Consider the following 21605-nt stretch of genomic DNA (forward strand, 5'->3'; position numbering starts at 1 on the left):
GATTACTGTCGAGACCGGTTATAACGAAGTCGGTTATAACGAAATAGCGGATATAGCGAAGTGATTTCCTATTCCCTTCATCATCATCATCATCATAATTTACTTTCCTTGAGGGCCCGTGGTGCATTATACAAGGGGTGGCAATATAACAAAAACAAATAGAACAGTAAACACAATTATAGCACTGTGAGCTAGCTAGGTATAGGTTAGATAAAGAGAGGGTAATGGCTTCAACAAATTTAGTAGTATCATTAATGGACACGATGTTATGAAGTAGTGAATTCTAATCCTCGATGGCCAATGATAGTGCGGAAGTCTGGTGAGAAACAGTTGATGATCGAATTGGACGTACCTAATTTACATAAGTGATCTAGACGCGGGAAGATACGATGGGAAGGTGATAGCAGTGATTCTTTGAGTTGGCTATTGTGATAAAAAAATCAATGGAGGAGAGAAAGACGTGATACTCGCGGCGAAGGGAAGTGAATGAAGGTTAGCTGATTGGCGTAATCCTGATATGCTGGTATATGGTGAGTAGTTGTTATAAATAAAACGAAGGGCTCTGTTTTGGACGGATTCTAGATTATTTGCAAGGTAGGACTGCCATGGGGACCATATAGATGAAGCGCATTCTAACTTCGATCTTATACGGAGGGTGTAGCAAGTTTGAGGTTACGGCGCAAATATCAGAGATAACGGTTAGTATCAGAAATAACAGAAGTTATGTATGTAGTCCATAAACGTAGAAAAATGTTTGAACAGCAGTAGAGGTGATAGGTCAGAGGTGATATGAACACCCAGGTATTTATAAGATGAGCATGCTATTACTTTAGTGTTAGAGAGGTAATAGGAAAATGGTGTGCAATGCGAACTGCGGGAAAATGATAGGGATCTACATTTATTGAAGTTTAACGTTATTTGCCATTTTTCACACCAATAGATTACAGACTCTAGGTCTTCCTGGAGAGCATGATGATCATGGTATGAAAAAATGGGTCGGTTAATGACACAATCGTCGGCGAAACGGCGCACAGAAGAAACGATATTAAGGTGGAGATCATTAATATAGATTAGGAACAGAAGGGGGCCAAGTACGGTTCCCTGGGGGACCTGACGTTACGGTAGAGGTGGGAGATTTTACGTTGTTAACAGAGGAATATTCCTTACGGTTAATTAGGGATTCAGAAATCCACTCACCAACAGAGGGATGCATATTAATATCGTTAAGCTTTGTTAAAAAACGTTGGTGGGGTACTTTGTCGAATGCTTTAGAGAAGTCAAGGAAAATGGCGTCGGTCTGAATATTCGAATCGAAGCTTGAACAAATATCAGTAAAGAAGGCGGTTAGCTGGGTTTCACAAGAGTAAGATTTACGAAACCCGTGCTGATGTTCAAAAAGAAGGTTATGAGAGTCAAGAAAGTTTATTATATTTAAGTGAAGTATATGCTCCATGAGCTTAGACTCTGTTATAACCCCTTTGACTCTGTTATATAACCGGTCTCGACATACAAGTCATTTTATTACTCCTAATAAGTGCCGTACAAGTCTGCTTCTGAACGGGATTAACCCCTGGTGACAACACTCGACAAAAAAAACAAAAAAACATTAATTTATATCAATGGGAGATTGGACTGGTTCTGAATGATGCGCGTAAACTAACAAGCCGATGTTCCAACTGCAGATCATGAGACATTGGTAGTATATTGCTGAAGGGTTTTTTTTTTTTCCTTTTTTTTTTTAATGTTTGGAATGAGTTGGTTGTTTGAGATAATTCACCTATGACAGGGTGTCTGTTTAGTACATCGGGAATGAGATATGCATGTTGCTGCAAGCTATAGTTTGTGCGAACTTGCTTTTTACGTAGTGAGTGCATCTTAAATTGTAGTTTTCTGGGGTTTTAGAATATATGCTGAAAACTGCGATTGATCTTGCACCATTTTATTAAAAATTATGATTGAAATTTTGAGGATCTTGATTTGCTCAATTGTTGATATTATGTGCTGTGTAAGAAAAAAATGGCGTTGAGTGCTGAGACCTTTCAAGTTTTCCAATAAATTAAACGTCGTTGTTTCGCAAGATTAATATCTTGTCTGTATTCACTTTTGCTCTTAATTGTCCCCCGTATCATTATACAAATACAATACTGCAGATGTGAATGCGTAAGTGAATAGTATAGTCGTAACTTTACGCGAGTGCAAAGTTTCGAATTAAGATAGTAATCGAATTTTGATTCACCTGGATTGAGCGCGTTGGTAATAGGTTAAAAAAATACGAAAGAGCTAGGCAAAGAGGACAGACAGGACAAACTTCTTTCGATGTCCTGTCCGTCCTTTTTGCCTAACTTTTTCGTATTTTTGAATTTTGATTCAATGTGAAAATTTGCTATATGCGTGAAATTATCTTTGTGAATGTTCTGCGCCCCTCGATGTTTGCTCCCTCCTCCCGCTACGGCCGCGAATTAGCCGGCGATAATTTTATTTTAGATATAAGTTATAACGCCGCCAAGTGAAGACGAGTCAACGCGGGGAAACATGTCTTGAGAACAGGTTTGGAAGTTTCGTTCGTTGCGAAAATTGCAAGATGCCTGCACTCGCGTCTTTCAGTCACGCTCTCTCTCTTCCCCTCCCTTCTTTTTGTACGCGGGTCATTGTTGGTCCAACGCCAAGGTATCGGCATACTTTCTATATAGGTAGGTACACGTTCTGCCTTGAACCTATTCTGATCGCTGTTCTTAAAGAAATCCCCGGGAGTGTAAAATCCTTGCGGGAATTTTCAAATGATATGTAAACATCTTTGGGGGTCGGAACCACTCCCGAAGTGTCTATTTTCGGGCCCATATCAGATCACTCTTGTTTATCGACGTTGTTGCTGCCTTTACTACATTAATCCAGAAAAATATGCATATATATATTTTTTTTTTTACTTTTTGAGATTTAGTTTTGTTGTTTTCTCTTGGGAAGAACAAGTAGGACTTGCCATGCACCAGCACGGTGCGCTGACGCCACGTGCAAGCCATGTATCGAGGGAATGGAGTCGACTACGCGGTTCTCTAAATAGAAACAAGGTTCACGTCTTCCTCGTGGTTATCTCGCTTACCTCAAGGAAATGGCTATTAGGGGAAGCTGACGATACAATCCAGACTTACAAATCGCCAAGAATTATACTAGATGGCTTTATACATACCTTGTCCTTGTCGAAGAAAGGACACTGTATTTGGAAGAAGACCCTATCGGGGGGGATGTGCGTCTGGATCAAAGCAACCACGAGGCACACACGAAGGAAAGGCTGCGGCGTTCTGAAATCCAAATGATCCCTCTTTCTGTCGTGCATAGCCATTACATACGCTCAGAGCAATTTTTTTTAATACTTTTGTAACTTTTGCGACGCGCTACGACGCGCTCTTTGTTTCAGCTCTAGGTAACCATTCTGTTGGCGACGTGCTTGACCAAAAGGACGGCTCTGGTCGGCTTTCTCCAAATGACCAAATATTCACTGCGAAGCTTTAATCGACGAAGATGAGAGAAACGTCAGACTGTGAACTTCGGTGACGTTGGTTTCAGAACGCGACGATTCCGAGCTTCCCGAACCTGTTTTTACGCGCACCATCGCAGTTGCGCCGTTCGCAGCTGATGATACGTAGTCAGGATCGCAACCTATGACGTCACGGCGAAGCGAATTCCGGCCGTAACGTCACGGGCGGAAGCCATAAGAGGGTGCCACCGAAAAATCTCGGCGCTAATAAATCGATGTATTTGTCTTAAACAAGAAACTTTACCCACAGGATCTGTAGGCAGTTAAAGCTAGTAGGCAAGCGAGTCGGCTAAGGATTGACACAGAGCTGCGGTCGAAGTTTCGTGTCTGACCGTCCTTTTTTTTGTCGCCTCGCTCCAGGGTTACATCGTCTATCTGTAGGCAGTGCGCTTCAATCTGTTTTTGGAGGGCGAAGCATTCGCGAACGATCCGTTGCACAGCCCACCCCCACCGCCTCGGGTGCGGCGTCATAACCACGAGCCAAGAAAGTAAACAGCCTATCCCGACAACCATCTGGCCAAAACTATAAAAAAAATATATCGTTTTCGTAGTTAATAATGACGAAACGGGCTCGATTTCTGGTGGCGCTCTCGCTCGGCACTCATCGGGCGAGGGTCGCTCCTTGCCGCACGCTGGTCGTCGGCGGTGACGAGCACGAAATGGTCAAGCCGGCCGCGATCAAGGCCGCATTGATTACACGGCGCCGGCGTGCGACGCATCGCAATCGGATTGTAAAGGCGCGTCCGCGGTCGCCCGCGGCGGGACGTTGACGGCGTCGACGTGCCGGCACGCTTCGCAACCCGGAGCCCGCGACTTCTTTCTCTCCGCCCGGTGAAGGACAAGGCAGTGCACGCGCGGGCACACTCGGGAATGGCAGTGCTAAGTGCCTGCTGTCACGTGACGCCTGTGTGACTCGCGGGTGTCGTATGGGCGACACGCTGACAGCTCGCTTCTAATGACATTCCAATTCGTGCGAAGTAATTCTTAAAAAAGAAAAAGGAAGCTTTTGCGCATATTTGTGCGCCGTTCTTAAAATATTTCGTTGTCGGAGAAAGAAACTAGGCTTTTGGGCGGTTTTGAACGTGTTCGTTTTGATAAAATAACGGCATGCTAACCTACAATTTACCAACACGTATCTTAAAAAAAAAAGCACTCGAATGCATTTTTTTTTTGTAAAAGCTTGATTTTGATTACATATTATTTGTTGGGCTTTAGTCAATAAAAGTGACCAAGGGCCCTATTCTGGACACTTGGCGATAAAGACGGCGAGGAACCCGACGGCCCTGATTGGTAGGCGCCGAGGTCAAGTGCGGAGTTGGCCAATCACAGCTGCCAGGTTTCTCGGCGACTTTTTGGCCAAGTGTCCAGATTAGGGCCCCACTTCTATAGATAGAGCAAGACTTCCTTATAGTAAACTCGCAGTAGTAGAACTGCACGGGCACTATTTTCTCTCGGGGAAAAGAGGAGTCGGGGAGGCCACTTTGAAGAAAAAGAAAAGCCATCAATGGGGGGTTTACGCAGCGCCGCGTAGCTGGAGGCGTCAGCGTCGCCGTCAACGCGCCTTGCAGCGTCTCGGAACAAGCGCGACGCTAGAACGCAAACAAACAACGCCAGGCGTACGGCACGCGTCTGTTGCGTCGTCGTGGAGCTTCAGTCTGTTTGCCGCTTGAAGCGGGTCGGGGAGCCACTAATAACGACGTCATGCGCAGGAGGTATTGGTTGAACTCGAGAAGACACCAGAAGTGTCTTTCCTGCGACGCACCGATTGATCTCCGTTAATTCAGCACAGTAACCCCCCCCCCCCCCCCCCCCCAAACCTCAAAAAAAAAAATATTCCTTTGGCTTGACGACATCTGCCCGCCTTCCTTCGTCCTGTCCCCCCCCTGTACGCCTCCATCCTTGCATCGTGGACGTCTACCAGGTGGGCCATGGATATCGCCGATCGGGCCAGAGCGACGTCACGAGAAGTCAGTGCGGAGCCAACGAGATGGTTTCGCAAGGGAAGCCCCAGCAGCCCGCCGCCTCTGGGACCCCCCCAACCATCTCGATAAGCCTCTCCCATCGCCGCGCCGGCCAACGTCGAGCGCAGACGCTAACACAAGGCCGAGTGGGCAGAAGAAGTCTTGTCTCGAAGGCCGCGAAAGCACAACTACGTAACCCCCAAGTGGATGCGTGTGCGTGCGAGCGCTCCGCTGCAGGCACTTGGGAAAATCCTGGTGATGGCTCTGTTTCAGTTCTGGACGCAACGATAAGACCTCACAAACGTGCTTAGTTAGCGCGCGTGTTGCGTCTGTTCGGACGTGCTTGTGTCGCGCAAACCGCGATCTTGGAAGTTTAACTTTTTTTTTTTTTTTTTCCTCGTTAGAAATGCAGTCAGCTGCTCTCTTCTGGCAGGTGTCTAAGGCCGGAGCGTTGAGACCTGCCTGGGACACAGCTCAGGGAGGTATTACATCTTCGGGGATGGCCTCGCTGACGCGTAGCTTGGTGGGGTGCTGATGTGCGAGATGCATGTCTGACGGATGGGGCGGGGTGGGTTTCGTTCGTCGGGGGTAAGGGTACACGTCTTCCTATATTCAGAATGCTCTATATGCGCGTTGGGAGTTTTGACTCTCCGGCGTGCATCGACCCGGTTTTGACCACTATCGTAAGCGTGCAATAATAGGTTTTAATAAATCGTTTGGATAGCTTTGGCAACAATACTCCGCCGACCCCCCCCCCCCCCCCCTAAAAAAAAAATCTTTATTGAAATAAGGTTATTGTTTTTTCGCTTTATCCGGAGTTTCCTTTAGAAGACTATAGATATAGACGCATAAAATATTTTAAGGCATATCTACTAGGGCAGCCTCTCTATGGAAGTGTCAAAATACCCCTGACTTTATTAGGGACCACCAGGATTTTTTCCCCCCAGATAAACCTGACATTGTCGTATACAGCGTTTGCCAGGAATTTTATCGCGGTTTCCACGTACAGTGCTTTGTAGAAAACCTCTATGGACGCGATAAAACTCCTTGACAGATATCGACTATGTTCAGTCAGCCATGCTTTTTTTCTTTTTTTTTTTTTTTTTCCAAGAGCACGATTTTATACATAGAGCAGCCTGCAGACACTATCCGAGACCAGAAGAAAATGGGCGACTCCCTCGCTGGGAAAAACAGGCGGGGGGTAAATTTTTTTTGCCCGATCCTTTAAAGGTTGTTTCGGTAATATCCCACACTGCCTGGTGATAGGGGGAGAAAATTGGTCTTAGAAGGGCGGGAGAAATCATATGTTCGTCTTCTTAGACTTGGGCTAGGTGGCGCAAGCTACCGCCCGTTACAAAGGGTAAAGCCAATAACATTGATCCGTCTATCCATTCATGTATGGGGGCACGAAGCGCGTGACTGGATCCGAGTCGTCGCCGAACGATGACGCTCCACTCCTTCTGCCGAGTTCACGCCAGAACGCATGTCGCAACCATAACATCCAATACATGCCCAAGAGGACGTGCGCAGCGGCTACAAGACGGCGCAAACTTTTGAAAAGAGTCATCGTTCGGCTGGGGGCTCGTGTCCAATCGAAACTCTCGGCGTCGTGCTCGGGCCCAGTTATCGCCGAGTTGGCGTCATCCTGGCGTGTTGGCGTAGGACACGGAAGTAGAGGGGCGACTGTTGGCGGTATATCTGATTGTTCTAGGTTGTGTTGTGTGATCCATCGGAAGCAAGCAGCGCACGGCTGCTCGGTTTGAACCGGGCAGCTCCTTCATCGAAGCACGTCGCTTTTCATTGCGCGTAGATCATCGGGGCCCAGAGAAGACCTTGAGGGACTTGCACTTGGCGCATGCACGGCGGCTGCGGCATCGCAAACGGCTGCCCCCAAGGTCGACTTGGCAGTGGCCCGTCATTCCGCCGGCAGGAGATGGTCGCGGACGGCAGGGCGGGATAAACAACAAACACGGCGACGACGACGCGTAGCACCCCCCAGGCGTTGCCGGTATACCTTTCGGCCATTTAGCGCGCGCGTGCGGCCCGGCCGTGCATGGTCTCTCCAGCAGACAATGGACGGCTCGGCCGCCAAGGATCGCGCGTGGACACTGCCGCCATGGGGCTTCCAGGAAGCCCGCCCCACGCGGACGCTAAGTACGACGCCTTTTGGATGCCCATTAGCCGCGTAAGACGCGATAGCATGTTTTATTTTTTTCTCTCTCTTATTGTGCGTGTTATAGAGACACCTTGCTGTACTTACACCCGCGCCTAACACCCGGTTCGCTTACAAAACTCGTCGCTATTCCGAGTCCTTGACCTTACGCGCAGTTAACCCTACAAAAGTGTTCCGTCGGCCTCGCTTTCACTCCTCTTGCCGAGCGTCAAAAGCGGTGCTGATACAGGAAGACTGCGTTTGAAAGCTTAATTTTTAGGGCGTCGTTAAATAGAGATAAATATTTAACGCGGCGTTTATGTACCATTCGCTTTGTTTGGGCAGTGGTGTAGAAATTGTTATATCTCCGTTTTTCGTGTCCCGAGAAAGTTCTGGACTCGCATACGGTCGTGCGATACGAAAACACGTCTCCGGCGATCCGCTGCGGACCAAAAACATGAAAAAGTTCGGCGATCGAACTAAAGAAAAGGCTTTTAATTTTGACTTTAATCTACAAAAGAAGCAATGAATGAAAGTTTGTGTATCTGAGGAGGACATATAAGTTTAAACTACACATCGATCTGTGCGACGGTCGCTGCGAAGAAAAACGGAGAAAACGCGTGTTGACTTTGTGCTTTCAGTATAAACATTGCATGCTGTTTTCCTTATTTTGGTACTCGGTTAGTACGGTCCGCTCGTCCGCATAATTGAATTTGTTTGCCCCCGAAGAAGATATACGTGTAGATAGCTAAAAATTAACTGCCCGCGTCTCTATACCGTGTCTTGCCCAACCGCCAAGTTCAGAGTTTCGCATAGCACTACCGTGCTCTGTGCTGCAAGCTCTACGTGCTGTCATACATTACAGGCAGCGTAATTTGACAAGTGACTACAAACGAACGTCACCAAGAATAATAAAAACAACTTTTGCCCTAGAAATAACGACTTCATGACAATGAGATCGAGCGAAGACCCGGGTTGGGCACGAGTGCTTCGTCATCGTTCGACTGAGCCTCGTGTCCAATCAACGCGTCGAAGGACGTTCGGCATCGGGCTCGCGCTGTTCCCTTTGAATCAGGTGGTAACTTGCGCCACCTAGCAAAATATTTTTTTTTTCGGAATAAATTCGTTTAAGCTAATTCAATCAGATGTAACCTCTATCCGTCTCTTTCGCTCAAGTTGCGCCACCTCTAGACGGATGGCATGTTCTCGGAGACATTGGGGAATTGTAGTAGACCGTTTCCTCAGCCCGCTAAGCACCCGGATAGCGCTCCGTAATCCACCACAAGACCTTGAACGATGCAGACAAAGCTGACGGCGCGCATGCGCAGCTGAGGCGTTTTCTTCACGGACACCGTAGCGGAGGAGAAAAGCGGTCTGCTACAATTACCTATTATAGGCACCGAACTTGCTCAAAAACTGGTCGCCTGAGAAGGTACTTAGGTAACCTCGGTTCGTACGCGAGATGCCCCCAGGCAGTGCTTGTAATCTTACGAGCCTCAGATTACAGGGAAATCCCAACGGGAGCCGGCGCCGTCTCGTCCGAGCAATAAGTTTCGCCGACGCTCGATGGACGTGCACTCCCCTCTTGTATGTATACCCGCCGCAGAGTTACGACGCCGCATCCGACGCAGGCTTTAGGGCCAAGGCCACTGTCGCGAGCGGTGTCAATCACTGCCGCGGCTTGCCTCATCTACTCGCCGCGAGGTTGAATCTTTTATGCACCGTCGGGCAGCGGCAGGTCGTCGCGTCCGTTTTACAAGTGTTGACGGTCCGGTCCGTGTGTACTCCTCTGCCACGGTGAAGACTGCATAGGGAAGTCGCCTTGACAGAGGCCTTTGTGACCCCTCGCCTTCGAACTAAATCGGATATTGTGGTCGTCTTACGAGGTGTCGAACATACGTTCATCAGAATTTGCATCTTGAAGCAGCGGCCCTTCGCAAAAAGGACCTTTTTCTGCTTACTTGTGCTTCTTTTCTTCCACAGCTGCGCAATTCGACGACTCGATGCCACATAAATTTTCCAAGAGTCGCCGATACGTTCTTGTTAAAAAGTAATATCACATAGAGAACTTGGTTGGCGTATTATGCCATTTTCAGTGAACCCTCGATCCACCCCAAGTGGTAAAACGCTAGAGCTCGACGGGAGTTCGCGCGCTAGCCTTGTACTTTTTCTGACACACCGATAAACGCGTTTGCGGCAACGTGCCAACCCGGTCTTCTGTACGTACCAGGGTTGGGCGAATATTCGAATTGTAGTTTCGAATATTATGCTACTCAATATTCGCTTCGAGATGAACTACGATATTCGTATTTTTCGAAGTGTTGATCGCGGTGGGTTAGCCCCGTTGAGTGCGCTTCTCACCAAGCCCATGTTCACTGCGGAGAAGCAACCCCACTAGGCTAGCGGTCTCCGCGGGTATTGCTTCCCCGCAATGCACAAGTGCTCGGTTACAAGCGCACTCAACGGGGCTTACCGACGCGGTTATGCGAGAGTTAGTGTTAGGCAATAATGTATTCACAACTCGCGTTCATCATTCGTGTTTGGCTTCTGTTTTGTCGAATTTGAAGTTTAGAGAAAATTCGCATATAGCAAGCAAGTTTAAAAATAGTATCGATCGGGATAGCTGTGACAAATTTGTCGCTTGCATACTACAGTTCATAAATATAGTTATCGTAAAATTAACTGAACTTAGAAGTGGATGAGGGGAATTTTGGGGAAAAGCTTCACGAATATAGCTGAATTTTTTTGTTTAAGGATGGTGCGCGGTAGTGAAAGGCCCGGAGAAACTATTCGGGATACGATTCGAAAATATTCGACCAAAACCTCTATGTGCTTCAAATTCTCTTCGAACTGAAAATCCACTATTCGGACATGACTAACACGTACAGTTAGTAAAGTGCACGAAGTAGTTCTTACAATCGTTTGTTGTCAGAGAAAAAAAAGAAACTACGCGTTCTGCATTTGAAACGTATACGTTTCGACAAAATAAGAAATATCAAATTCTAATTGCGTATACGGTTATCTTAATTCTCCACATAGAAACAAAAACTAGTTACACACCACGTGTAGCCAAACCCTTTTTTACTACTCTTCTTAAAAGGGACAACGAGCGTAGCTGGTATTGTCAAAAGGCGATATTATTGCAATGACAACAACCACAGGCTGTCAACAGGCTGTCACAAGGCGTTACAACCGCTTATGACTGGAGAGGTTAAAAAACGGTTGCTTGCGACCGCCTCGCAGACGGTCCTAAGCAGTCACAAGAGGCATAAAACCGGTTTTTACCCTCCCCGGTCTTAAGCATGCAGTCGCAAGCGCGTGAACCGGCCATAATTCGTATTCCGAATCCTTCGAAGGCTGCATGCACTGCGTTTGGGGCTCAACTGCTGCAGTGCGCGGTCTACAAACGGTACTGCGAAACAGGTTTCTTTCTGTTGTCGATTCTCGCAGCATGCGCTGCCTGAGCGTCGACGGGGTTATCGATAAGACCTGCAGACTGAGAGGCTGTATGCGCAGCTTGTCGGAGCTGCCCGGCCTCGTTTGCACAGCGGTCGCCGCCTGTCCTTCGTCAAGACACGTACGCTGTATCCACAGCGGCACACTGCAGCGGCGGCCATATATGCCTCTCTGGGCTCGTCTCGAACCGCGGTCCTAACTCCGACACACCGGCACGACACACGCTTCCTTTCCAAGGCTGGATACAGTGCGGTTGATCTTTGCAACCCCCCCCCCCCCCTCCCCCCATTTGGACCTCTGGGCTATTACACTGGGATAAAAGGATCTACCTGTTTCTCGCATAAAATTTATAATATTTAAAGTCACGCGCGAAGGATGTTGTTATGTGTAAAAGATGGTATCAAGAAACTTTAGTTGCAAGCGTTGAAAAAGTGCGTATGGATCGCCTTTATACTTCTTTTCAGCTTCAGTTCACGGTACGAACTCATGGAAGCAATGAAACAGCGTCAAAAGTGCAAGTCACTGGGTCTTCCCTGTACATGGCTCGTTCGGAGATAATAAAACTCCTACAAAAACATTCCGAACACCATATCAGTGCGCTTTTAACGCTGTTCGATGGGACCCGTCAGCTCGTGGCATCGGCTGCGTCAGGACTTAATTAGGGTGAAACGCAGAAAGTCTGAAAGAACGGCGAAGTTGAGCGCTCGCCCGCGTCGCCGTGGGCGGCTGGCCCGCCGGCGGCGGAGAGCGTCCCAGCCAGCGTAGCCCGTCGGCAGCCTCGGGGATGGAACGACTGCGTGTGGCGGCGGCGGTGGTGATCCAGTTCTCCCGCGGGCCGATCGCATTCCGGCCAAGAGCGCGCGGGGCTTTCATCAAGGCGAAGGTGACGCCTGGCCTACCCTCTCCCACCCTCCCTTTATCCTTCTCTCCCTCCTCCTCCCCCTCCCGTCGAACTCCCGTTAATCGTACTTGTGCGGTCGCACGCATGTACGCACGCACACGCGCACCTCGAAAAGGTTTGGGAGCGGTGGACGGACGTCAATCCACGATGTTCGAGAGCGCGCAGAGCTTTTCCGACTAATTTGGTTTCCACGGTATATTGTCTTGTCTGTTCGATTCTGTGAGTCGAAGGGCTGTTTGTACCCTCGCGCTTTGACTGACCGTTTATTTCACGCGGTTATCACCTCAGGGAGTAAGGCTGGGTCAGACACTTGCGTTTTCGTGTGTCACCGGGCGCGTAATTACTGCTCCATACCTTCCACTATGACGACGCGTGGCGCGGACGGATCGGTTGTCATGGCAACCATGTCGCCGTAAGCAGTCGTTGGCGCTCGTAGCGCGAACGCAGTGACCCTGAGTAAGGGAGCGATTCTTTACACCTATACCGTCGTCGGTTGACCCTGCCACAGCATTAGTTGAGACTTTTCCATCATTATTATTGATTATTAAAAACACGCTAGGTTAGTGGTAACACTCCATGCGATGGCTACTTCCAGGAACTTTAAAAGAGACATAAACGTTTTCGTTATCGTCATCGCGGCAAAATGCATTTGGTTTAACGAAATGTAAGACTCAGCGGAGGATCGTAGGAGCAGAGACACGGTGTCAAGCGCATCGTATTCTAGACTCATTAATGATCAATTGATTATCAGGTTTGACATGCTTTCTTAATAAATACGGGTAGACTTATAGTTTTAATCCTAAACAAACAGAAAATTACTTAATCTCGTTCGTGTTTAAGGTGCAATTACCCGGAAGGCAACACAGATTCTAGTAGGGATGGAACATAACAATGGCCGCGTAAAATGCGTAAGCTCAGAGCCACTCGCCGGAAATAGCAGGAAATGCGAAAACAATACATAAAATCAGAAACGACAACCAGTACAGGGTCGCAGTATCGAGGCTCGAGCAGCGAGCCCGACAAGGTCGCGTGTGCGCAGCTGCAAGGGACAGCTGCGTCGACGTTGGTGACGTCATTGCCGACGGTCTGCGCATGCGCGGGTCTTCATGGGTCGGCGTCGCGTTTGTCACCAGCGTGCGCGGCGCGTGCATGCCTTGCGCAAGGCACCAACATCCCCGCACATGTTCTCGTTTAAAAAACGCCCCGTAAAGCCGCCGGCCACCCTGCTAACGCACCCTTCAAAAGACAGTCTGCCCGACATGTTCTTCGAAGTCTATACAGATGTATGGAGCAAAAAGAGACTTCGAACATGCTCGAGTTATTTTCGAAGATACTTTTGTCATCCCGTTTGCAGTGAACGCGGTGTCTTTTGTATGTGGCTGAGGCTTAACGCCACCTTCGCGTTTTTAGAGGGCCTTTCGGCCGTCGCCGTGCGCCTTATCTTTACACGAAGAACCCTGCAAAACAAGCCGTTAAAACTTTTTTTTGTGACATTATAGGTTCCGCGGTTATAATGTCTAAGCGAAGAAACATTGGAGACTGGTATCGCCGCCTTCCGCCGTGCTCGTCGCCTTCCAGCGTGCTTTGGCTACGCGTGCACGCTCGAGGATCCGAAGCGTTCGGGGGAGGCGGAACAACCGAAAGGCGACACTCCTGAAAAGTTCTCATCCTGTCAGTTATTATAGTAACTTTGTTCCAACATAACAGCAGCAGAGGCGCCGGCCCTGAATTTCAAGAAAGAAATGACGTCAGCTTTAACGTCACTCGGTTCGAAGGCACAATTTTGATGACGTCACGTAAAGGGAGTTACTCGTCGGCACACTTTCTGCGAGATGGACACAGAAAGAAACAAAGTTTCACCTAGTACTCAATGCTGCTCGATGGATTAGACATTAAACGGGCGTTTCATTTCCTTCTTCTCTTTTATATGTCGTACAATTGTATGTTGCAACGAACTATATACATATGCGAGTAAGGCCTATGGACACCGCCATTTTGCTGCCGGTGCGCGTGCGCTGGATTGAGACTTTGGGCCGGAGTCACGCGGGAGAGGGAAACCCCATTTCCCTCTGTCCCCAGCTGTGTTGGTTAGTTAGTTGCACGTCATTCATTTCTTCCTAGATAATTTCCACCAGTCTTCCAACCTCCTGTTGATTATTCATCGTTGCTCAGGTATGCCCACGGTGGCCAGACTAGTTTTTCGAAGCGTGGCTGTTCGCAGACCTGACGCCATCGGCGATGTTTTCGTATACCCGACGTTGTTACTGACTGTATTTTATTTTCTATGACATAAGGGGGTAATATGGTGACAAAAACTAAGCACGTGTCTATACGTAAGCGATTTTTTTTTTTTTTTACTTGATCGAAGAGGAACCGGTGTTGGTAAAAAGAAGACGGACGCGCAGGAAGGTGATGTTCGAAAACAGTCTGGGAAGGAAAAGATGAATCCCCTCCACCGGGTTATCCTCTTCAGACGCCCCTGCGTCTTCCCGTCTAGTGCTCGAAACCGCCGAAAACAAGGAAGCAAGAAAGAAAAAAGTCAGACACGAATATCAAAGAATAAATCGAAATTCGAACGGTGTGTAATTTGAAGGATGACCCGCGATGTCGGTTGTGCAGCTTGCTAATCGATTTCCATCGGATTCAAACGGTAACCCTTTCGCACATTCATTTATGTGTTACTTCGCGCGCGTGGACGCGTTGAATACGGGTCAGATAGGTGCACTTTTCTTTTCTTGTGTGTTTTTTTTTTATTTTGCGTCGAAAGTACATTTTCGGTGCAGGTAATTTGATTACTCAATAAATTGGCTCTGCTATGAAAGCTGACATTTTTTGTTTTATATTAGTTTGCTTTGTTCTGCCATCCGGTTTATCCATTTGCTGTGATACCGATCGTAGTCGTCTTTCTGGCACCACTTTTTTTTATGAGGATTAATTTGACGCTTTTTTTCGGTGTTAGCAGCTTCAAAAGATTATATTTCCCAAATAATTGCAAGTGCTTATTTATTTATTTTTACACTACGGCTCACGATTAGCTTCGAAGCGGGTTATACGGATGTGTTTTTTTAAATATACATAATACTTTTTTGAATTATATGTAAGGACAGTTCATTTAATAGGGCAACAAAGTGGTTCCTTTGCAGGTTCGATGCATTAACTCTTCTATTCACTCGAAAGTACGCGGAAAGTTTCAAAGGAAATATTACTCGTTCGAGTCAACGAATTTGACATACAGCACATTAATATAAAATATAAATAAAAAAAAGAAACTAAAGCCCTAGAAGTAATTGGTTCATCATCCTACATAGCGTGTTGCTTCGATAAATATAAGATCGGTTTGCCCATTTTTTACGTGCCGATATTCCGATCCCTTCTGGTTCTAGCTCGAACATCGATTGACAGGAATCGCTCTTCCGTTTCACACGCCATGTGCCGAAAGCTGTCACCAACGTCACTCACACGTTACTGTAATTCGTGTATTTTAGCTCAACCCTTCGTTATGTTAATATATCTACTTTAGTAATTATGAAAAGAAAATACATGTAAAAATATAACGTTATTCTAAGCCATTGCTCGAACGCTACGTTTCTTTTTCTTTTTTTGGGGGGAGGGGGGGGGGGGAGGAAGAGGAAAGGGGGTAGGGGGGCTTTATGTTTAGCGCGCGAGCTCCCTATCGCAGAGAGTTTTAGAAGAGCGTTCCGTAAACTTTGATAAAAGTCCCCGATGGCGATGCGACGCATGCGCAAAGGCAACCGGCACAGTATCGGGTATCGTTATCGAAACAATCTACTAAGATCTCCGTAATACGGATATCGAGCAAAAGTAAACACGGCAATTTACAGTTCCCAATTCAAAGCTATATAGAAGCGCGATATCGGAAGAAATGGCTCCGAGTCTTTGACCCGACCAAGCAGCCGTTTGTCGGGATTGCGGCGCGAAGGGTGTTCCGCACAGTGCGGCCCCCGACACGTGATACATCCAATTCCGACAACAATGAGCGGGCAACTTGACGGACTGACAAAACGCGGGCAGAAGAACGCGCCACGGTGTGTGCGTTTGTTCCGCAGCCGCCCCCGCCGCTGCTCGCCTCAGGTAGTTGCGCTCTGCGGATGCAATGCTGCACGTGCTACGCTTCACCGACAACAATAATAATAATAATAGTCGCACGCTCTCTCTCTTCCTTTCTTTCTCGCCTTCCCTCTTGAACAAGAAAAAAGTCTCCCGCGCGCACCCTGCTGTTGCAGGTTTTGCGGCCCGATTGTTTTGATCATGAAGGATGGGTGGATGGATGGATGCTAACGGTTGTACCCTTTCTAACAGGCGGTAGCTGGCGCCACCTAGGGCTTCAAGTGGGTGATCGGTTGCCTACCCTAGTGCGTTAGCGTACCGCACTCTGGAGCACGTCGAGCGATAGCTCGGCGCTGCGGAATATATACTCAGGGGGATCCCACGTTCGATCCCCATCCCTGCCCGTTTTGATCCGGATGAGCATCGCATTGCGGCCCGCGTTCATGTTGCGTGATGTACGTTACAGATTCGAGGCGAGCGATGGTTTGTACCGAGTAAATTCCTCACCTACAGCAGAGACATTCTACACCCATTGGGGCTCGCTAAGTTCCCGCTGGGTAAACAGGCGTACGACACAATTACTTGAAAAGGGGCAAACCGGTTAATAAAGAGTTTTAGTATAGATCGTTGTGATAACACTGACAATCATCTGGATAACGCTACGAAGTATGCGCTAAGGCTCCGGTGGAGTAACCGATGTCGCCCATCGGAGATATTAGATAACACTCCCTGATGTGAACATGACAAAGAACGAGTGAGGGCGGCCACAAAGTTGCTGCTAGCTCGCTTTTTGAATCGCCGGCGACGCGTCGCGACAATGTAACGGTCTCTGACAAACCCCCGTTCCGACGGAGTCCTATCAAGAAATAGGACTAGCGGGACACGTCCATTGATAGGGCGTGCTCGTGGCCGCCATTGACTCCTCGTGTCTTCCATCGACAAGCTATGCTGTGTTCGTCTGCTAGGCTGTCGTTGCCAGATGTCGATAAGTTCGAAGCGACACCGCTACAAGTATGGGCGTACCGAAGTCACGAGTAAGATGGCGCATCCTATAGCGCGACCAAGTGACATATTCACTGGGTTAATCGTTAACTCGTCGACCAAAAAGAATGTCGTAAATAACCGTTTCATTCACATCCTTGTTTTCGTTGCGAACAGTCCCAAAAGGTTTGCCACCACCTACTCGCATACTCCCAGGCTGGGCTGGCTCGCTCGACAAGTATAAACCAACTGACTGCGAATAAGTTTGACCAACAAGGTTCTAGTTGTAGAGTGCCTACAGTGTGCTAGAGATAGAGAGCACCTGCAGAGAACTAGTTGCAGTGTGCCCGCAGAGTGCTATTTGCGGAGCATCTATAAAGTACTCGATGCAGAGCACTGGTTGCAAGGTACTAGTTGCAGAATGCCTGCAGAGTTCATACAGAGTACTAGTTTCGGAGTACCTGATCCGCAGAGTGACTGCAGATTACTGCAGAGTATCTGCAGTGTACTGGTTGCAGACCCCCTGCAGAGCACTGGTTGCAAAGTACCAGTTGAAGGGTGCCTGCAGAGTACTTACAGAATACTAGTTGCAGACTGCTTGCGGAGTACTGTATGCAAAGTACTAGTTGCACGGTGCCTCCAGAGTGCTTGCCTAGTTCTACAGACATCCTGCAGAATACTATAGTTACAGATTGCTCGCAGAGTGCCAGTTGAAGAGTACTAATTGCAGACCGCTATAGTGGAAGAGTACTAGTTGCAGAGTACCTGCAGAGTGCTTCTTGCAGGGTGCAACAGTACCTAAATCGCCCCTTTCCCACGGTGGCGTAACTCGTCATCTCAAGCCAGACTAACATCCTGCTGAATGCACATGCCCGCGACAAAGTTTCGGAACAGTATAGGCGCGCTTCGAGCATTATCAACTGCACCGGATATCCGAACGGTTCTATCTCCGGACAAAACGGACGACGCAGGGGAATCCCCGCCACGTCAGTAGCCCAAAGAACACCGCTGCCGTTTGCTTATATGTAATTTGTTTCAAAGTTTATGCGAGCGAAGGCACAAGCGCGAGCGTGTTTCCCTGAACGACGCCTGCGCCGCACGAGCCCGCGCGTGCATGGCAGGAAAGCCGAACGCCCGGAGCTCGCTCTCGTAGCTTCTGCTACGCTCATAGTTAAAGCAAAACCAAATACAGGATCGGTGCTCTACCAATGAAAGGCGCTCGCGTGTTCCAGCTTTCCCTCTCGTTGACACGCAGCGCTGTCGCGCGACAACAAGGCAATGCTTGCATCGCCATGCTTGAAATGTAACAACCCAAATGGTACACTGCTAGAGCACCGATACTGTTTGTTATTGCTAGTTAACTTTTCTTCTGATGTTTTGTTCCCCCTTATGTAAAGCGGGCGATTTTAAAAGGGATAAATAAACGAAGCGCAAGAAGGGAAGCTCACCTGAACGTCTGGAACGACGGCAAGTCGTTCCTGGGGTCTGAAACGTCCGTGCCCTCAATGGTGGCCAGTGGGCTTAATCGCTAATCCTTGGGGTGATCCGGTCCTCTCTGGGCTAATCCGCGGATAAGTCAGTGCACGCCGCTCCCCATCGGTGGTTGGTGTCACACGCGCACACGGGCTCGACTCCGTCGTGTCTCTCTCGGGACGCGTCCGCTCGGCGCACAAGCGATCGTGCCGGTCTCTGCCGAGCCGCTGCACGCCGGCCGCCGGCGAGAAGCGGCGAGGCCTTGCGCGCCTTGCGTCATTTGCGCTCGCGTCGCCCATTGGCTCCGGCACGAAACTGACGTCAGGGGAGGGGGAGCGGGACGAGGGGATTGTCACGTGACCCGGACGCTTGAGAGAGGAGGGAAAACAGAAAGAAAAGCGCCGCCTGGATCTCTCCTCGTGTTTCGCGGCGCGGCCTTCGGGAGTTTGGGCTTCTGCTTTTTTTAAATATAGCGGCGCGGAACGGAGCGGCGGGTGCCTCCGCGCTTGGTCCGTTATGATTATCGTTATTATTATTAGGGTTATTATATTTTTCTCTTTATTTCAGTCCTAGAATGGTGGACTCTGTTCCTCTTCAGGAGTTGCGTATTTCTTTTTAATTTTATTCAAGTTTGCCCGAATGGAGGCCGTGAGGCTGTTCCTGGACACTAAAATAAACACTGATTGACTGATTGTTTCATGATTATTACTATTAATATTATTATTATATCCTTCCTTTTTTTTGGCTTTGCATATTAAAATACTTCGAGATAAGAGGAAGAAAAGTACAAAAGTTGCGCTGCAGAACGTGATCTGTCTCGTTGCCACATCAACATTTAGCGGAGGAAATAGGTAATAATAATTAAAAAAAAAGATTATGGAGCTGGCGTTTATTTTTATTTTTTGTTTCTCTCGTTGCGCTTTTCCTTATGCTTATCACTTGGACACCTCATTTGGCATACTCTCTTACCATTCTTATGACGATGTTATTGAGATCTTGAGGGTCCAAACACATTCGACGTCATCACTGACGAGCGCCGAAGTAATTGTTGGCTGGTTTGCACATTCTGTGTGGTCTGATTCTGCTTGAATCCCAAACAAAACCGGAGCACCAGTTAGCTTTCTTTTCACCGTGCGCTTTTATATTGGGAGAGCATTATATTAATTTGTTTGAAGGCGTCATCAACTTTCTTTTTTCCTTTGGGGAGGGGGGGGGGGGGGGGGGCTAAATACAGAACTTTAACGTCAATTTTGTTTTTAAATTTCATTCTTAAAGGGTTTTGTTTTGTACTTGTGGTACGTTGCTTACCACATGTGAAAAAAGGAACAAAAAAAAAATGCTCTAAAATCTTAACGCATAAAAAAAAATAGTTCCACTCCATTTTGTTATTGTCTTCTCTTTTGCATTTTTGCGGAGTCTCGGTTTTTGCATCGGCGTCATTATTATCGAGATCGACCGTAACGCTTCACACCTAGAAGCCGTCTCAAGTGCAGCGCTCCAACTTACTCATGGCCGGCGTGCTTTAAACGTCGTGGCTTCCCCTTTGAGGACAAGAGCGAGAACAACAACGACAAAACGAAAATCGAGTAAGACATAATCGGGGAGTCAGAATATGCCAAGTGTACGCGTTCAATTCGATCGTCGTATATATATACGCATTAAAAACAAGACAAAACAAATACACACACACACAAAAGAAAACTACGATTATGCACCATGTTCGTACAACATGTATACGATTTCGCGGTTATCCGACTCAAATGACGAGCCGAACGAGAAAAATATTATAATTATCACCGCAGCCACACCTAACGGCGGGTGCGCGGTACCGTACGTGGCTGCTCTCGCTGAGCGCTCGCCGTCACGTGTCACTTGGACGGCTTCCAACGTTGAACGCATCGAAGAGGGACGCCTGTCAGAGGGATCCGTGACATGTATCTATACACACCCCGTTCCGACTCGCGACGGACCGCGTCGGACGCTATGGGAGCCATCGGTAGCCAATCCGATGCCACGCGAGTGTCACGTGATCTTCGGGAGTGGTCACGTGACGCCTTTACTGCCTAAAGCCCCTCGGTGTGTTTGGTACTGCCAACACCATCTTTCTTTTCTCTCTCTTTTTTTTTTTTTTTTTTTTTCATAAGATATATTTAATGATTGCGAACATCCCGTCTTTTTCTATGCAACGCCATCAGCGTCGAACGGCGCCAGTTCGGCAATCCGACCCGAGCCGGATGCCGAGCGACCTTCGACGCGTTCATTGGACACGAGGCCCATGCCGAACGATGACGTAAGCACTCGTGTCCAATCTGTGTCTTCGCTCGATCTCGCTGTGGTGACGTCAAACGTCTTGTACAGGCTTTGATCGATCTCACTGCGACGAAGTTGCGTATCCGGCTTTGATTATTTTAGGCAGTGTCGGGATATACTGTACTCGGCTGTGAAGCAGCGTCGACGACGCGGTAAACAACGGAGATAGTGTAGCTGCAGAAGCTCGAGAGGATGTTCGGGCATCTGCGGGAGCAGAGATAGTCGTTCGGCAGCTCGAGCGATGCTCCGAGGAACGGCTGTGTGGATGCCGATAAGTGAGGGGTGTATACTATATGTATACGTATAGCGAGGAGTCAGTACACCCGTCCTCTAGTCGTGTCCTGCGGAAGCGTGCGATTGTTTCGATGAAAACATCTTTGTCAGTGTGCTCTTCTTGGCACGCGGTGTACACAGCGTTCTTTAAAGCCGGGATCGCACTGCTTATGCAGCATATACAAAAGACAGTCTGCATGCATGGAGATTCGAACGCGAGTCATGGCGAGATCTGTGCTTCGAGTGCCGCGTGGCAGTGAGTTCAAAGGAGACACTTGGGCGCGGGGCATTCGAACCACGGATATTGTAGTGACTCATGTTTGCAGACACTCCTTTGTGTGATGCATGTGTGACCGACCGCGTCTTAAAATGCGTCGTCTCTCTGTTCGCAACTTCATAGCGTGCCTAGATTTGGAAGTTCTTTTCAAATTTTCGTTCGGGGTCACGTGGCTTAGGCAAAAACGTCGATCGTCTGCAAGCGTACCAAAGCTTTGCTCA

At 48.2% G+C, this 21605-nt stretch overlaps 1 protein-coding gene across 11 annotated transcripts in view; it reads right to left on the minus strand.

The window, feature by feature from the left end:
• The window catches only part of LOC8053432 (ETS homologous factor), a 140501-nt gene that overhangs the window by 56660 nt on the left and 62236 nt on the right, over positions 1-21605 (minus strand). For 7 of the 11 annotated variants that reach the window (XM_040498457.2, XM_040222503.3, XM_040222502.3 and 4 more), the window contains exon 1: positions 18500-18761. The exons of 1 other annotated variant lie outside the window; for it this stretch is intronic. The gene's annotated coding sequence lies outside the window, so the exon portion shown is untranslated. Of the gene's footprint in view, positions 1-18499; positions 18763-21605 lie in introns of those variants that run through there. 3 more of the 11 variants (XM_040498455.2, XM_040222499.3, XM_029990118.4) reach the window with 1 other exon arrangement.

The sequence above is a fragment of the Ixodes scapularis genome, unplaced genomic scaffold (assembly GCF_016920785.2).
Source record: "Ixodes scapularis isolate PalLabHiFi unplaced genomic scaffold, ASM1692078v2 PGA_scaffold7__128_contigs__length_106722199, whole genome shotgun sequence".
NCBI lineage: Eukaryota > Metazoa > Arthropoda > Arachnida > Ixodida > Ixodidae > Ixodes > Ixodes scapularis.